The sequence below is a fragment of the Myotis daubentonii genome, chromosome 6 (assembly GCF_963259705.1).
Source record: "Myotis daubentonii chromosome 6, mMyoDau2.1, whole genome shotgun sequence".
Classification (NCBI taxonomy): Eukaryota; Metazoa; Chordata; class Mammalia; order Chiroptera; family Vespertilionidae; genus Myotis; species Myotis daubentonii.
Genome location: NC_081845.1, coordinates 24027438 through 24042324, shown reverse-complemented (window position 1 = coordinate 24042324; position 14887 = coordinate 24027438). Strand labels below are relative to the sequence as shown.

The window sequence follows — 14887 nt, the reverse complement described above, 5'->3', positions numbered from 1 at the left end:
CAGCATCATCCATTTTATGTGGAATCAGCATCTTGTTTGGCTTACGTGTTTTTATATACGAACCTTCAGTTATTTTTCCTGGAGTTTGTTTTGTTTTGCTGTCTACCCAAAGTGCTGAATCTGTGTTCACAGGCGCTCTGAGTTTCACTGTCAGATCCCGTATCTACTGCAGCCTATCATAATGTTTTCAGAGATACGTTTCAAATCACTTCTCATCTTCCATAAATTTGTTCCATCTCTAATCTGTTTTTTTCTGGCTCACCAGTGACTTGCACATTGCAAATTCCAATGTTCAGTTCTTTGTTCTTATCTTACTAGACTTATCAGCAGCGTTTGACACATTTGATCACATCTTAATACACAGGTTTCCAGGACATCACATTCTCAGTTGTCCTATTTCCTTAACCACCACTTTTTTTTTTTCCTTTCAATTTTGTTTTGTATTAGTTTCAGGTGTACAGCTTAGTGGTTAGAAAGTCATATTTACATAGCGTTCCCCTTGATATTTCCAGTACCACAACTGGCACCATACATAGTTATAAAATAATATTGAAGATTTCTTGGCTGAGCATTGACCTATGAACCAGGTCACGGTTCGATTCCTGGTTAGGGCACATGCCGGGGATGAGGGCTCGATCCCCAGTAGGGGGTGTGCAGGAGGCAGCGGATTGATGATTCTCAACATTGATGTTTCTATCTCTCTCCCTCTCTCTTCCTCTCTGAAATCAATAAAAATATATTTTAAAGAAAGATTTCAGAATCATAATTGTGCAGATGTATTAAAAAGCAATTTTAACTTGAATAGAGACTCTAAAATTTTCTTATTTTTCTTTTTGTATTTAAATCAATACATGGTGTGGTAATAGCACTTAGCCAAGCAATTGGAGACATCTGAATTTAGATCCAGATTCTATTACGTATGCTATGACTGGGAGCAAGTCATTTCATCTTGGTGGCATGTCATTTGAAAATAGAGGAAAGTGTTTAGTGCCAGTGAAAGTTTTCAGATACCTACCTGTGTTTGACTTAAAATGCAATAAGAATGATAGATAGTATATGCAGAACTATTTTAATTATTGAACGTTTTTATTTTAAATTTATACAACTCCCACTAAATTTTAGAAAGAAAAATCACAGTGTTAGAATTAAACTTAGGGAATGTCATATATCCATATTCCTCTGGTGCATTTTTTTTTTCAAAATACAAGTTCTAAGCATAATGACTAAGCATTTCCATGATAATAGTGGTTTTTATAATATACTAGAGGCCCGATGCATAAAATTCATACAAGAGTAGGCCTTCGCAGCTGCAGCAGCTGCCTCGATCCTTCCCTCGCAGCTGCAGGTGGCTGCCTGGATCCTCCCTCACAGCCGTTGCAGCTGCCTCAATCCTGTGGCTGCAGCCCCGGCTTCGTCAGGAAGGACATCCAGAAGGTCATCCAGTCTAATTAGCATGTTACGCTTTTATTATAGACTAGGGGCCCGGTACACGAAATTCGTGCACTGGGTATGTGTGGGGGGGAGTGTCCCTCAGCCCAGCCTGCCCCCTCTCACATACTGGGAGCCCTCAGGCGTTGACCCCCATCACCCTCCAATCGCAGAATCGGCCCCTTGCCCAGGCCTGACGCCTCTGACAGAGGCGTCAGGCCTGGGCAGGGGACCCTCATTTCCCCCCATCACTGGTTCTGCCCCCAGCCCAGGCCTGATGCCTCTGGCCCAGGCATCAGGCCTGGGCAGGGGACCCCCCAGACCCCTCTGATTGTTGGCTCTGCCCCTTGCCCAGGCCTGATGCCTCGGCCAGAGGAGTTGACCCTCATCACCCTCCGATCACCAATCACCGGATCGGCCCCTTGACCAGGCCTGAGGCCTCCGGCAGAGGTGTCAGGCCTGGGCAGGGGACCCCCAGCTCCCCGCGGTTGCAGGCTCCACCCCTGCCCAGGCCTAACGCCTCTGGCCTAGGCGTCCGGCCCGGGCAGCGGGGACCCGCAGCTGCAGCGGCCCCGCGATCGTGGGCTTCACTTTAGGCCCAGGCAAGGGACCTCTAGCTCCCGGGACTGCCAGCTTCAACCGTGCCCAGCTCCCATCGCTGGCTCTACCCCTACTTCCTGCTATCACTGGCCAGGGCGGCAAAGGCGCCTGATTCTCCGATCATGGCTGGGGGGCAGGGCAAAGGCGGCCCCAAGGCCACCTTTGCCCTGCCCCCCAGCTCTTAGCTCCCCCCTGGGTTTCCGATCACTGTCAGTGGCAGGGGGCTTCTTCCTGCTTTCCCTTTCGCCTCCCTGCATTGTGCCTACATATACAAATTAACAGCCATCTTGTTGGCAGTTAATTTGCATATAGCCCTGATTAGCCAATGAAAAGGGTACCGCCGTATGCCAATTACCATTTTTCTCTTTTATTAGTGTAGATTAGAGGCCCAGTGCACAGAATTCATGTGGCTGGGGGGTGGGAGGGGCGTTCCTAAGCTTAGCCTGCGCCCTTGGGGAATGTCCGACTGCCAGGATCAGGCCTAAACTGGCAGTCAGACATCCCTCTCGCAATCTGGGATGCTGCATGCACCAGTAACCATACTTTTCATACAGGTGAAAGGCATCTTGCTGTTATATGGGCAGCTACATGTTTTTGCTCTGATTATAAAAAGTAGTACATAACGTGATCCTTCTGAGGCAGTAATACCATTTTCCCTGTCTTATGGGTGGAAAAACTGAAGCAGAGAGAAGTTAAGTAATTGGCTTTGTCACACAAAGTGTCAGAATCAGGACTGACTACAAAATGTGCAAGCCAGAGTCCATGCATGTCACTGCTGCATCATCCTGTTTTTTCAGTGTTAGAGTAGCCTTGCCAGGTTTTAATTTTTAAATCTAAGAGACTGTTCCCAATATATAGGGTAGGGTCCCTAAGCTTGGCCAGCAATCAGGGCTGATCTGTGGAATGACCACCAGGAGGGGTGATCGTGCCTTGGCTGGTGGCCTGGCACCGTCCATTGGCTGGCCCCGCCCCCCAGTCACCACCGCTGGTCACCTCCCTCTCAGTGGGTGGATGCTCTATATCTGGGGCAGCTCCTGTGTTGAGTGTCTGCCCCCTGGTGGTCAGTGCACATCATAGTGACCAGTCATTCTGCAGGTCATTCCTCCATTAATTTGCATATTAGGGCTTTATTATATAGGATTTCTAAAGTACGAGACTTTGAAGGTTTCAACTATTTTTATCAGAACATTATTTCATGGTGAAAATAGTGAAAGTTTTGAATTTACTACTGTGCCTCCAAGTTAAAATGAAACTGTCAGTGTGTCAATTCACTCAAAGGTGAGAATTAAAGGGAGAATTACAATAACTGCATGGCTGCAGCAGGCAAGAGGAGAGAGGTTATAAGATGGCCAAATTGTTTTTGACCAGCACTCCTTTATGTTTGTTTTTATAGTTTGAGAATAAGAATACATTTACTATTGTTTAATATCAACCATATGATGCATTTTACTATTTTTATAATCTCAAACTGCAATTGACAACTTTTTAATCATTAAGACAATTGGGCATATAAAATACTAATGTAGGGTACACTTCCAAATATGTAATTTTTAAAATATATTTTCCTATAATTTTTTTCTGGTAATAACTTAAGATATGGTCTTGAAGAAAGTGAGTATTCCATAATTTTGAAGCCTTTCTTCAGTTGTTAAATACTATGGTTACCTTTAGTTTATCAACATAAGGAATACATGTGTACACCAAAATGTTGACCACATCTCTGATAATGAAAAATATTTTAATGTTAAAATAAAAGGTCAAATTTACTTCCTATTAATCAAATATACTCATTTCTTCCCTTTACTAGTATATACTTGCACATTAACATTTTACATTGTTTCAAATTACTGTCCATTTTAGCCTTTAGTTCTATGATTCTGTGAAAAGCTTTGAGTTTTTAAAACTAGAAATAATTTTTTATATACTAATTCAGCTTCAGATGGACATTGCTTGGAACCAAAGAAGTAACCCTTAATGTTTCCTCCCCTGGTCAAGGAGAAAAATAAAATACCATTTATATTGTAAAAATAGTAATTTTTGTTTTCTTTGTAAATTACTATGTCTCAAAGTAACTTTTTAAAAATTAAATCTATGACAAGAAACACTTTAGTTTTCAAACATTTTGGTTTGTGTCTACTGAAGGCCCTAGAAATTCAGAGGAAGACCCTGGAAATTCAGAGGGAAAGGGCTATTTAAATTAAGTTCTCATTTACTCTTCATTAGGTTATACTTTTCTAAAACTGTGGTCAGAATAGCCTTAAGGTTTCCCTTGGACTAACTAAGTGCATACTTTTGCATTTTGTGGCTTAGTCACTTTGGTCTGGAGAGTGAGCAGACTGTGATATCATAGAACTTACTGGCAGTGTTTTCTGGAAATGAATACCTATCACTTATTGAAAGTGTCAGCTTACGATGGAAATTGGGTTTAAGGACCAGACCTTGTGGTGATGATAGAGGCTCCTAGTAATGTTGATTTGTATTTTCCAGAATTTTAAATGTGTGTTTGCAGGAAGCTCCCTTCAATGAAAAGTGAATGAAAAGGTAAAAAAAAACTATCTTGGTATTGCTCTTAGTAACTTGTCTCTGAGTTTGAGAGCAAAGTATATGATAATATAGAAACTACAAAAATGAGTAAATGGAGTGACTGGTCATTTTTTAAAAATAATTTCAGAGGTCTTTGCATTGTAAATGTGCATTAAGTAAAAAGTAGAACATTGTTCTAATTTCAGGCAATTTACTTTTTTTTTTCCAACTTTCTCTACTATAAAAATTCAACTATAATTTTATAAGGAGTAAAAATTGAAAATTATTTTTGACTAATATCCAGCTTTTTTTTTTTTTAGCAGAATCAAAAATTTATTTTAGTAGAAGCACCCTAACTAAAGCTATTAACCACTTTAAAAAATAAAAGCCTTTTTATACTTTATCAAAAATTAATCCATACAGTTCATCATCCAGTGTTCTGTAGAGAGTACTATGTAATAGGGACTAAGCCAAGCCCTGGAGAAATAGAAAATGAAAGACTACCCTCAAAAGTCCTCCCAGACTAGTTGAAGAATTTAACAGGCAAAGAAATAGTTACAGTATAATGGGGTTGAGTTCAATAGGAGATAAGCACAAAACAGGGAGCACAGAGAAAGGAATCAATCTGATTAAATATATTATCCTTATAAAATGCACTCAGTTTCATGGCCCTGTTCAGAATTCGTTGTTTTCTACATAATACAGAACAATATTGTCCATTTAGGACTCCCCCAAATGATAGTTTAGGGCTAGGTATCTGGATTTTGTTGCAGGCTAATATGTCAGAAGTCATGTAATAATTTTAGTTACTATACTATATGTTTCAAACCTGCCTCCCAAGGATATTCTGATATTCTGGGAATGAATGAATAATTATAAAGCACTCCAGTTTCTTTCCTATTAATATGTGTGAGTGACTGTGTGTGTGTGTGTTTGTTGTGTATATTTGCTCTGCTTTGGAAAGGAATCAAGTCTTTCACATCTCATAGCTGTTAAATTTTGTGTGAGCCAAATAGGTTTTATATTTTGGCTAATTCAGAGAATCAACAAAGTTTGCCATGAAAAGGAGGGGAGCTTTAGGGAGGTTGTCTTTTGTTTTTCTTTTTTCCTTCTTTATTTTTATAATAACACTAGAGGCCCGGTGCACAAAAATTTGTGCACTTGGGGCGGGGGAGGGGGCGGCAGGAGGTCAGGTCCCTGAGCCCTGCCTGTACCCTCTCGCAGACTGGGACCCCTCAGGGGATGACCACCTGCTGGCTTAGGCCTGCTCCCCGGGGGATTGGGCCTAAGCTGGCAATCAGACATCCCTCTGGCAGCCTGGCAACCCTCGGGCGATGTCCACTTGCCAGCGGGGAGCAGGCCTAAGCTGCAGTGGGACATCCTTAACGCTGCTGAGGAGGCAGGAGAGGCTCCCACCACCACCACTCTACTGGCAGCCATCAGCCTGGCTTGTGGCTGAGCAGAGCTCCCCCATGTGGGAGCGCACTGACCACCAGAGGGCAGCTCCTGTATTGAGCATCTTCCCCCTGGTGGTCAGTATGTTTCATAGTGACCAGTCATTCCCAGTCGTTCTGCTGTTAGGGTCAGTTTGCATATTACCCTTTTACTATATAGGATAGAGGCCTGGTGCAGGGGTGGGGGCCGGCTGGTTTGCCCTGAAGGGTGTCCCGGATCAGGGTAGGGATCCCGCTTGGGTACCTGGCCAGCCTGGGTGAGGGGCTGATGGCTCTTTGCAGCTGGTCACACCCCCTTCAGAGTTGGGGTCCCCACTGGGGTGCCTGGCCAGCCTGAATGAGGGGTTGATGGCTGTTTTCAGGCTGCCTGCACCCCCTTTAGGGTGGGGGCCCCCACTGGGATGCCTGGCCAGCCTGGATGAGGGGCTGATGGCTGTTTTCAGGCTGCCTGCACCCCCTTTAGGGTGGGGGTCCCCACTGGGGTGCCTGGCCAGCCTGGATGAGGGGTTGATGGCTGTTTTCAGGCTGCCTGCACCCCCTTAAGGGTGGGGGTCCCCACTGGGGTGCCTGGCCAGCCTGGATGAGGGGTTGATGGCTGTTTTCAGGCTGCCTGCACCCCCTTAAGGGTGGGGGTCCCCACTGGGGTGCCTGGCCAGTCTCGATGAGAGGCTGAGGGTTTTCAGGCTGGCCAAGCCTGTGGGTGACTGAAGCTCCCAGCCCCTCCTTTTTTTCTTTTTATTCTGGGATTTATTTACCTTCTATAATTGAAACTTTGTTGCCACTCCAGCTCCAAGGCCATGGCCTGCTAAAAGCAGGTGTCTGGGGTTTGTTTAGTTTCTATAATTGCAACTTTGTTGCTTTCGGAGCTCAGAGCCTGGCCGCGGCAGGCGGGGAACCTTGGCTTCCTCCATCACTGGAGCAAGCAAGCCTCCTGTTTGCTTCAGCTGTGTAGCTGCCAGCTGCCATCTTTGTTGGTGGTTAATTTGCATATCTCGCTGATTAGCCAATGGGAAGCGTAGCAGAGGTACAGTTAATTTCAATCTTTGTCTATTATTAGATAGGACTAGAGGCCCGTTGCACGAAGAGATTCGTGCAATAGGCCTTCCTTCCCCTGGCTGTCGGCACCGGTTTTCCTCCGGCACCTGGGATCTAGGCCTTCACTCCGGCTGCAGTGGAGAAGCCAAGCCTCGAGGCTTCTCCACTCCGACCGCAGCAGAGAAGCCAATCTTCTTCAGTCTTCAGTCATCTTCAGTCTTCAGTCGTCATCAGTCTTCAGTCTTCGCTCTGCGCCTGCATATGCAAATTAAATGCCATCTTTGTTGGGTTAATTTGCATACTCATCCTGAGTGGCTGGTGGGTGTAGCAGAGTGACACCAATTTGCATGTTTCTCTTTGATTAGTGTGGATTATGAGGCTTGATGTTTAATGTCATCTCCATTTTTTTAATCTATGTATTTTCAAGAGAAGATTTAACAAAGAGTTGAAAGTAAAACACTTTAAAAGCCAAGGTTAAAGGCAGTTATAAACGCACTAGAGGCCCGGTGCACGAATTCGTGCACAGGTGGGGTCCCTCGGCCTGGCCATCAATCAGGGCCGGCCAGTTGGGGAGGAGGGGCCACAGGAGGTTGGCCAATGGGTGGGATTGCAGGAAGTTGGCCGGCCATGGGAGGTTGACTATGGGAGCACACTGACCACCAGAGTGCAGCTCCTGCATTGAGCACCTGCCCCCATGATGATCCATGCGCATCATAGCAACTGGTTGACGGGTCATTTGGTCATTCGGTCGTTTGGTTGCTTAGGCTTTTATATATATACTAGAGGCCCGGTGCACAAAAATTTGTGCACTCGGGTGGGTCCCTCAGCCCACCCTGTGCCCTCTCGCAATCTGGGGCCCCTTGGGGGCCCCTTCCCCTGGCTGCTGGCACCAGTTTTCCTCCGGTGCCCGGAACCCAGGCCTTCGCTCTTCGCTGGGAGGGGCCCACACGGTGGGCGAGGGGCTTAGCTCTTTTAAAAATACTTCTGAATGTTTGGTAAATAACCCTGTAGGAATCTACTTTCTGAAACATGCTGGTTGTTAAGGGCTGATTTGGGTAATCAACAAAATGTATGTTAAAATCCTAATCCTCAGAACCTCAGAATGTACCTGTATATGGAGATAAGATCTTTAAAGAGGGGATTACATTAAATTGTGGCAGTTCCAGTGGGACCCTTAGCCCATCTCACTGAAGTCCTTATAAGAAGAGGAATGTTGGGGTCCAGCCCCAGAAGGTCCAGGGGTTCCCAAAGAAGGAATGACACAGAGGCAGCATTCAGGTTATCATCATAGCCAGGTTCTATTTTTATTGTCCTGTTACATCTATATTTATACTATTTGATCCTATAAACATGCCTCTATAAGCTTTTTTTTTTTTTTGCATCGGGTCCATTTATTGGGGGGGTCAGTCAAAGGGGGAGCTGGCTAGGGTGGGGTAGGGCAGCAGCTTGTCTGGCCCCCGAGAAACCCAACTTAAGTCCAGAGCCTCGAGGGCTTAGAAGCCAAAGTCTTCCTCCACCTTTATCTGCACGGGGGCCAGCTCCGGAGTCAGCGGGACTCCTGCCCAGTGCCCTTCCTATGGCACTCGCCGCCTCTTCCAACTGCTGGGCCCCTCGCCAGGGGCCGGGCTACTGGCTTCTGTGGGCGCTGGCGTCCTCCTGGGCGGGGACAGCCCCTCTTTCTCTGGAGGCTCGTTCTCAGCGTTGCCTGGGTTGGGGGCGTCTCTGCCCTGGCTGCCCTCGTCCTCCAGTAAGATGGTGAACTGGCTGGCCCGGTAGTTGTCGCTGTAGGAGTCCAGCACCTTCATGAGGAACCTCCGCTCCTGCTGGAGTCTCCATGTTATCCTCTATATCTGATGGAGCCTGTTCAGGACCCGCTCCTTCGCCTGCTCAATCTCCCTGCAGTGCCGATCCAGCGCCTGGTACTTCCTGCGATTGAGTTCCTGTTGGCGCCGCCCTTGCTGGCCTCAGGCTGCCTCCTCCTCTTCGTCTCGCTCCTGGGGCTGGAGCTGCCCAGACCCCCAGACACGAACTCCACTTTGGTCTCAAGCTCGCTCTCCAGGATGTGACCACCTTCAGCGGAGGCAGCGCCAGCTCCCAGCCAGGAGGTGCTGAGAACTCCTCAAAGCCCACAGCTGCCATGGACCCCTCTCTCTGCTCCAGCTCCGTTTCTCCCTGGCTCCCAGCGCAGAACTTCCAACCTTGCAAGCCTCTAGTTTAAAGTGGCTTGAAAAACTACAGCCCATCCGATTTCACAGCCAGGTACCCAGGCCTTGGCCGCTAAGCCTCCTGGGAGTTGTAGTTCTCTATTTCCGGCTTGCCTCCCTCACCCCCACCCCCACCCCAGTCCCAACTGAAAGGCCCTGCTGGCTGGTCTAACCCTGTGGCCAGGCATCTGAGTCACCTCGGGTCTTTATTCCTGTCCCGACACTGCGCCATCTGACCATGGAGACTCTCCATGGAGGCCCCTGGGTCTCCTTCTGGGTCTCCTCAGCCCAGGTACTGGATCACGTGCCCCATTAGTGATACAGCCCTGGTGCCTGGGTCTCCTTCTGGGGCCTGTCTGTATCGCCCCCGGACCGGATGGCGTGCCCCAGCTGCGACGCAGCCCCGGGTCTCCTCAGCCTGGGCACCGGATTGCGTGCCCCAGTGGCAAAAACAGCCCCGGTGCCTGGGTCTCCTCAGCCCAGGCACTGGATTGCGTTCCCCAGCCGCAACTCAGCCCCGGGCCCTGGGTCTCCTTCTGGGGCCTGGCTGCGTCGCCCCTGGGGTCCAGATGGTGTCCCCAGGCAGCTATGCAGCCTGGCCTCTGGCCCTGCCTCTGGGTGTTCTCCCATCACTGGTGATCAGTGATCTGAGAAGCCAGGCAGACATCCACCTCTTCCCTGCCCCACCCAGCTTCTCCCATTACTGGCCCAGGGCCGGCAAAGGCGGCCAGGTTCTCTTATCACAGAAGCCAGCAAAGGAGGCCTGGCTTCTCCGAGCAAAGGCAGCTCGGTTCTCTGGCTCTTGGCTGCCGCCTGGGTTTCCGATTGCAGTCAGCGGCAGGCAGCTTCTTCCCTCCTTCCCCCTTTCGCCTCCCAGCATTGCGCCTATGTTGGCAGTTAACTGCCAAACTTAATTGGCAGTTAATTTGCATATAGCCCTGATTAGCCAATGAAAAGGGTATCGTCGTACGCCAATTACCATTTTTCTCTTTTATTAGTATAGATTATTATAGATTGGGGGAAGTTAATGAACTGTATCTTTTGGTATATATTGAGTTTCAGATACTGGAAGACATGTGAAGTATCTAATAGCTTGTTCATTCATTAGAACCTTATTTATTAACTATCCCACTGTGAGTCAGGCCCTGTGCTAGAAATTTGACTTTGAAATAAAGTTTGGAGCATAAGTATAGATTAAGGATTCAGTGGCATATGCATAGTCTTTGAATTCACAGAAGTTAATGAAATAAGTTGGCAAAAGCTATTGAATGAAAAGAGGCCAAGTGACTAAGAAGCATTAGGATGACTGAAGTTGACAGCTTAGATGTTTGCTATTAAAATAAAGAAAACAGTTGAGGCTAAGGCCAGTGTGGCTCAGTTGGTTGGTGTTGTCCTGTGCACTGAAAGGTTGCTGGTTCAATTCCTGGTAGCAGTTCAACATTTTGCTTTCACGTCGATGTTTCTTTCTCTCTCTCTCTCTCTCTCTCTCTCTCTCTCTCTCTCTCTCTCTCTCTCTCTCTCTCTTTAAATTAATAATTTTTTTATTGTTGCCAGCATGGCTCACTGCCAAGAACACTGATTCCTAGTGTATGGGGTTTGGCAACAGGGAACAGACTGAAGAATCTCAGAGGGAAGAGGGGAAGAGGTATGGGAAGAGATTAACCAAAGAATTCATATGCATATATGTATAATCCATGGACACAGACAATAGTGTGATGAAGGCCTGGGCGGGGGAGTGGCTGTGGGGGAGCAGGGTGGAGGGGTCAGTGGGGGGTAAAAGGGGGATATCTATAATATATTCAACAATAAAGATAAATTTATTTTTTTAAATGGAATAAAATAGTACTAAAAGAAAATGGCTATCAACCTAGATTTCAATATCCAGCAAAAATATTCATCATAAATGATGCCAATTAGAGAATTTTCAGGAGGGAAAAATAACATAGTCACCAGAAGATTTAAACTACAAGATTTCTTAGGGAATTTATCAACCTGAAGGTAAATGATCTTGGATGAAAGTTTGGATCTGCAAGGAGGAATGAAAATACTAGAAAGGAAAAATATATATCTAAATATAAAAGGCTAATTTTTTAAAATTCTCAAAGATTGCTGACTGTTTAAAACAAGTATACTGACAATATATTGTGGAATTTATAACATGTAGAAGTAAAATATAAGACATTAGTAGCATAAAGGGTGGTAGGATTAATGAAATAATATTGTTTTAAGGTGATTGTATTTTTTGTTAAACAGAAATTCCTAATTCAGTATATACTGTAATAAATTAAATATGTCTATTATATCTCTAAATTAACCATTAAAAAATATAGTGGCTCAGTTGGTTGTGTGTCTTCCCATGCACCTAGAGGTTGCTTCTTTGATTCCCAGTCAACGTGCCTGGATTGTGGTCTTGATCCCCAGTACAGGGCATGCAGGAGGCAGCCAATTGATGTTTCTCCTGCTTATTAATGTTTCTCTCTCTCCTCCTTTACCTTCCCCCCCCTCTCTAAAATCAACAAAAACATGAATATCTAAAAATTTAACCATGAGGGGACATAAAATGGAATAGGAAAAATATTTTATTATTCCAAAAGAATACAGGAAAGGAGGCAGAAGGGAACAAAAGTATAGATGCAATAAAATAGCAAGATGGCAGACTTAAAAATAGCCATACCAGAATTGCATCAAACATAAATAGCCCACGCATTAAAAAGCAGAGATTGGCCCAGCCAGCATGGTTCAGCGGTTGATATAGACCTATGAACCAGGAGGTTATGTTTCAATTGCGGGTCAGGGCACATGCCTCGGTTGCGGGCTCAATCCCAAGTAGGGGGTGTGCAGGAGACAGCCAATCAATGATTATCTCTCATCATTGATGTTTCTGTCCCTCTCTCCCTCTCCCTTCCTCTCTGAAATCAATAAAAATATATATTTTTTAAAAAAAACAGATTGTCAGACTAGACAATCTAGCAATAAATATTTATTGAAACAATGATTTTTTAATTTTTTTAATTTAATGATAGGTTGATTTACTCTATAGGTGTTATATAGTCTTAAGTTCATTTGGAGTTATTCTAATTTTAAAATACCCTGGGTAAATTGTACATTTTAACTATACTTCCACATTATTAATATATTTAGTGAACAAAAATTTAAATATTTAAATTAGACTATAAATACAAATAATTGGTTTTTCATTTTATTTTATTAACTAGAGGCCCAGTGCATGACTTTGTGCACCAGTGGGGTCCCTTGGCCTGGCCTGCGGGATCAGGCTGAAACTGGCTCTCCGATATCCACTGAGGGATCCCCTATTGCAAGAGGGCAGACCAAGGGACCCCACTGGTGTATGATCGGGGCCAGGGAGAGATGCAGGAGGTTGGCCAGCTGGGGAAGGACTGCAGGAGGACTCCAGGGCATGTCTGGCCCTTCTCACTCAGTCCCAATCCACTGGACCCCGGCAGCAAGCTAACCTACGGGTCGGAGTGTCTGCCACTGGGGGTCAGTGCATGTCATAGCGACTGGTCGACCCGTTGACTGTCTTCCCCCTGGTGGTCAATGCATGTCATAGCGAGCGGTTGAGCAGCCTTAGCATTCATTAGCATATTACACTTTGATTGGTTGAATGGCCTACCGATCGACCGGACACTTAGCATATTAGGCTTTTATTATATAGGATGTTTTCCATAAAGTAAATGTATTTGTCAGTATTCTACAAAAAAAGAGAACCAATAGGATGTATATATAGGTAGATTTATTTTAAGGAATTGGTTCATAGGATTGTGGAGGCTGGGAAGTCCAAAATTTTCAGGTAGCCCGGCAGGCAGGAAACCCAGGGAAGAGTTACAGATCAAGTTCTAAAGAAGTCTAATGGCAAAATTCCCTCTTTTCTTTGAGGTCAGTGTTTCTTAAGGCCTTCTCAACTGTTGGGATGGGACCCACCCACATTGTGGAGCACAATTTGCTTTACACAGACTCTACTAATTTAAATGTTAATAAAGTTAAAAAAAAAAAAAACACCTTCACAGAAACATCTGAGATGTTTGACCATATATCCAGGGACTGTGGCCTAGCCAAGTTGGCACATAAAAATAGCTACAACAGCAAGCTACTCATTATGAGCTTTCACCTTAATAAAAGTGAAATAAGGCACAAATATAGATAAATGTAGATTCTTCAGCTAAAATTTACACAAAATGGTGCTATTTTTACTTAAACTTATATCTTTCTGTATATTCTTTACTGAAAGTTTGAACAGACATTTATGATTGTATTTCCAAATGATATTATTTCAATAGACAATCTAAATTGAATACTAAGATTATATCTTTGGATAATCCACTTTTTTTAAAAAATATATTTTATTGATTTTTTACAGAGAGGAAGGGAGAGAGAGAGTTAGAAACATCGATGAGAGAGAAACATCGATCAGCTGCCTCCTGCACATCTCCTACTGGGGATGTGCCCGCAACCAAGGTACATGCCCCTGACCGGAATCAAACCCGGGACCCTTCAGTCCGCAGGCTGACATTCTATCCGCTGAGCCAAACCGGTTTCGGCGATAATCCACTTTTAAAACCTATTTTTAACACATCCCAAAATTGAAACTGTAAAATATGTAGGTTTTTCCCCCCTAATTTTATAAATAAAGATAATAGGGGTTTTTGTTGTTGATTTCCATCATTTTGAAGTTACTTTGTAATTGGATAAGAATTTAAAAATCAGTAATCAGCCTAAGTTAATTTTACAGCAGATTACAATAGTACCACATATGTAAGATGTTGCTAATTCCTGAACGGTATGACTACTTTCATTTAAAACCCAGCATGTCATGCCAGACTGTTCTTAATGGTTGCTGCTAGAGAGAGATGTGGGGGCTGGGAAAGTGGGAATTTCACCATTTGTTGTATATACTAAAATATTATTAAAATCTTGCATTAAGAATTGGCATTATTTGAATATTTTATAATATATTTTACTTGGGTTTTTAAACTTTTTTAAAATTGGAGGCCAATGTTACTGTAGGTATAAAAATGTGTCTTCCCATCAAAAGTACTTTAAAGATTTATTACACTTAAGACAAAACTATTCATTTGCTCTGTGATATTTCTTCAGAAAAGGATAGCTTTTTTTCTAGACTGTGGAGGTCAGAAATCATAATTTATCCTTTATAATTTATCTTTTATTACTGAATGCCTAGTAGCCACTCAATAAATATTAGTTGATTGGATAAAAGTAGTATTGGCCTTCACTGGCTAAAAGTAGATATTGAGAGAATTTTTAAATGAACCAAAAAAATTTTTTTAAATCATGTTTTATGGTACTTTGTTCATTTTGAATATACTCTTACAAAGTGATTAAAAAATGATTGTTTTGTGTTGATCTCAATAATAGTTTAAGAAAAATAAGTTAAGCCCTAACCGGTTTGGCTCAGTGGATAGAGCATCGGCCTGTGGACTGAAGGGTCCCAGGTTCAATTCCAGTCAAGGGCATGGACCTTGGTTGCGGGCACATCCCCAGTAGGGAGTGTGCAGGAGGCAGCTGATCGATGTTTCTCTCTCATTGATGTTTCTAACTCTCTATCCCTCTCCCTTCCTCTATGTAAAAAACCAATAAAATATATTTAATAAATAAATAAATAGA

The 14887-nt window shown here is 44.2% G+C and overlaps 1 protein-coding gene across 2 annotated transcripts in view; it reads left to right on the top strand.

Moving 5' to 3' along the window:
* Positions 1-14887, top strand: part of AHI1 (Abelson helper integration site 1) — a 182260-nt gene that overhangs the window by 77879 nt on the left and 89494 nt on the right. The gene's annotated exons all lie outside the window — the stretch shown is intronic.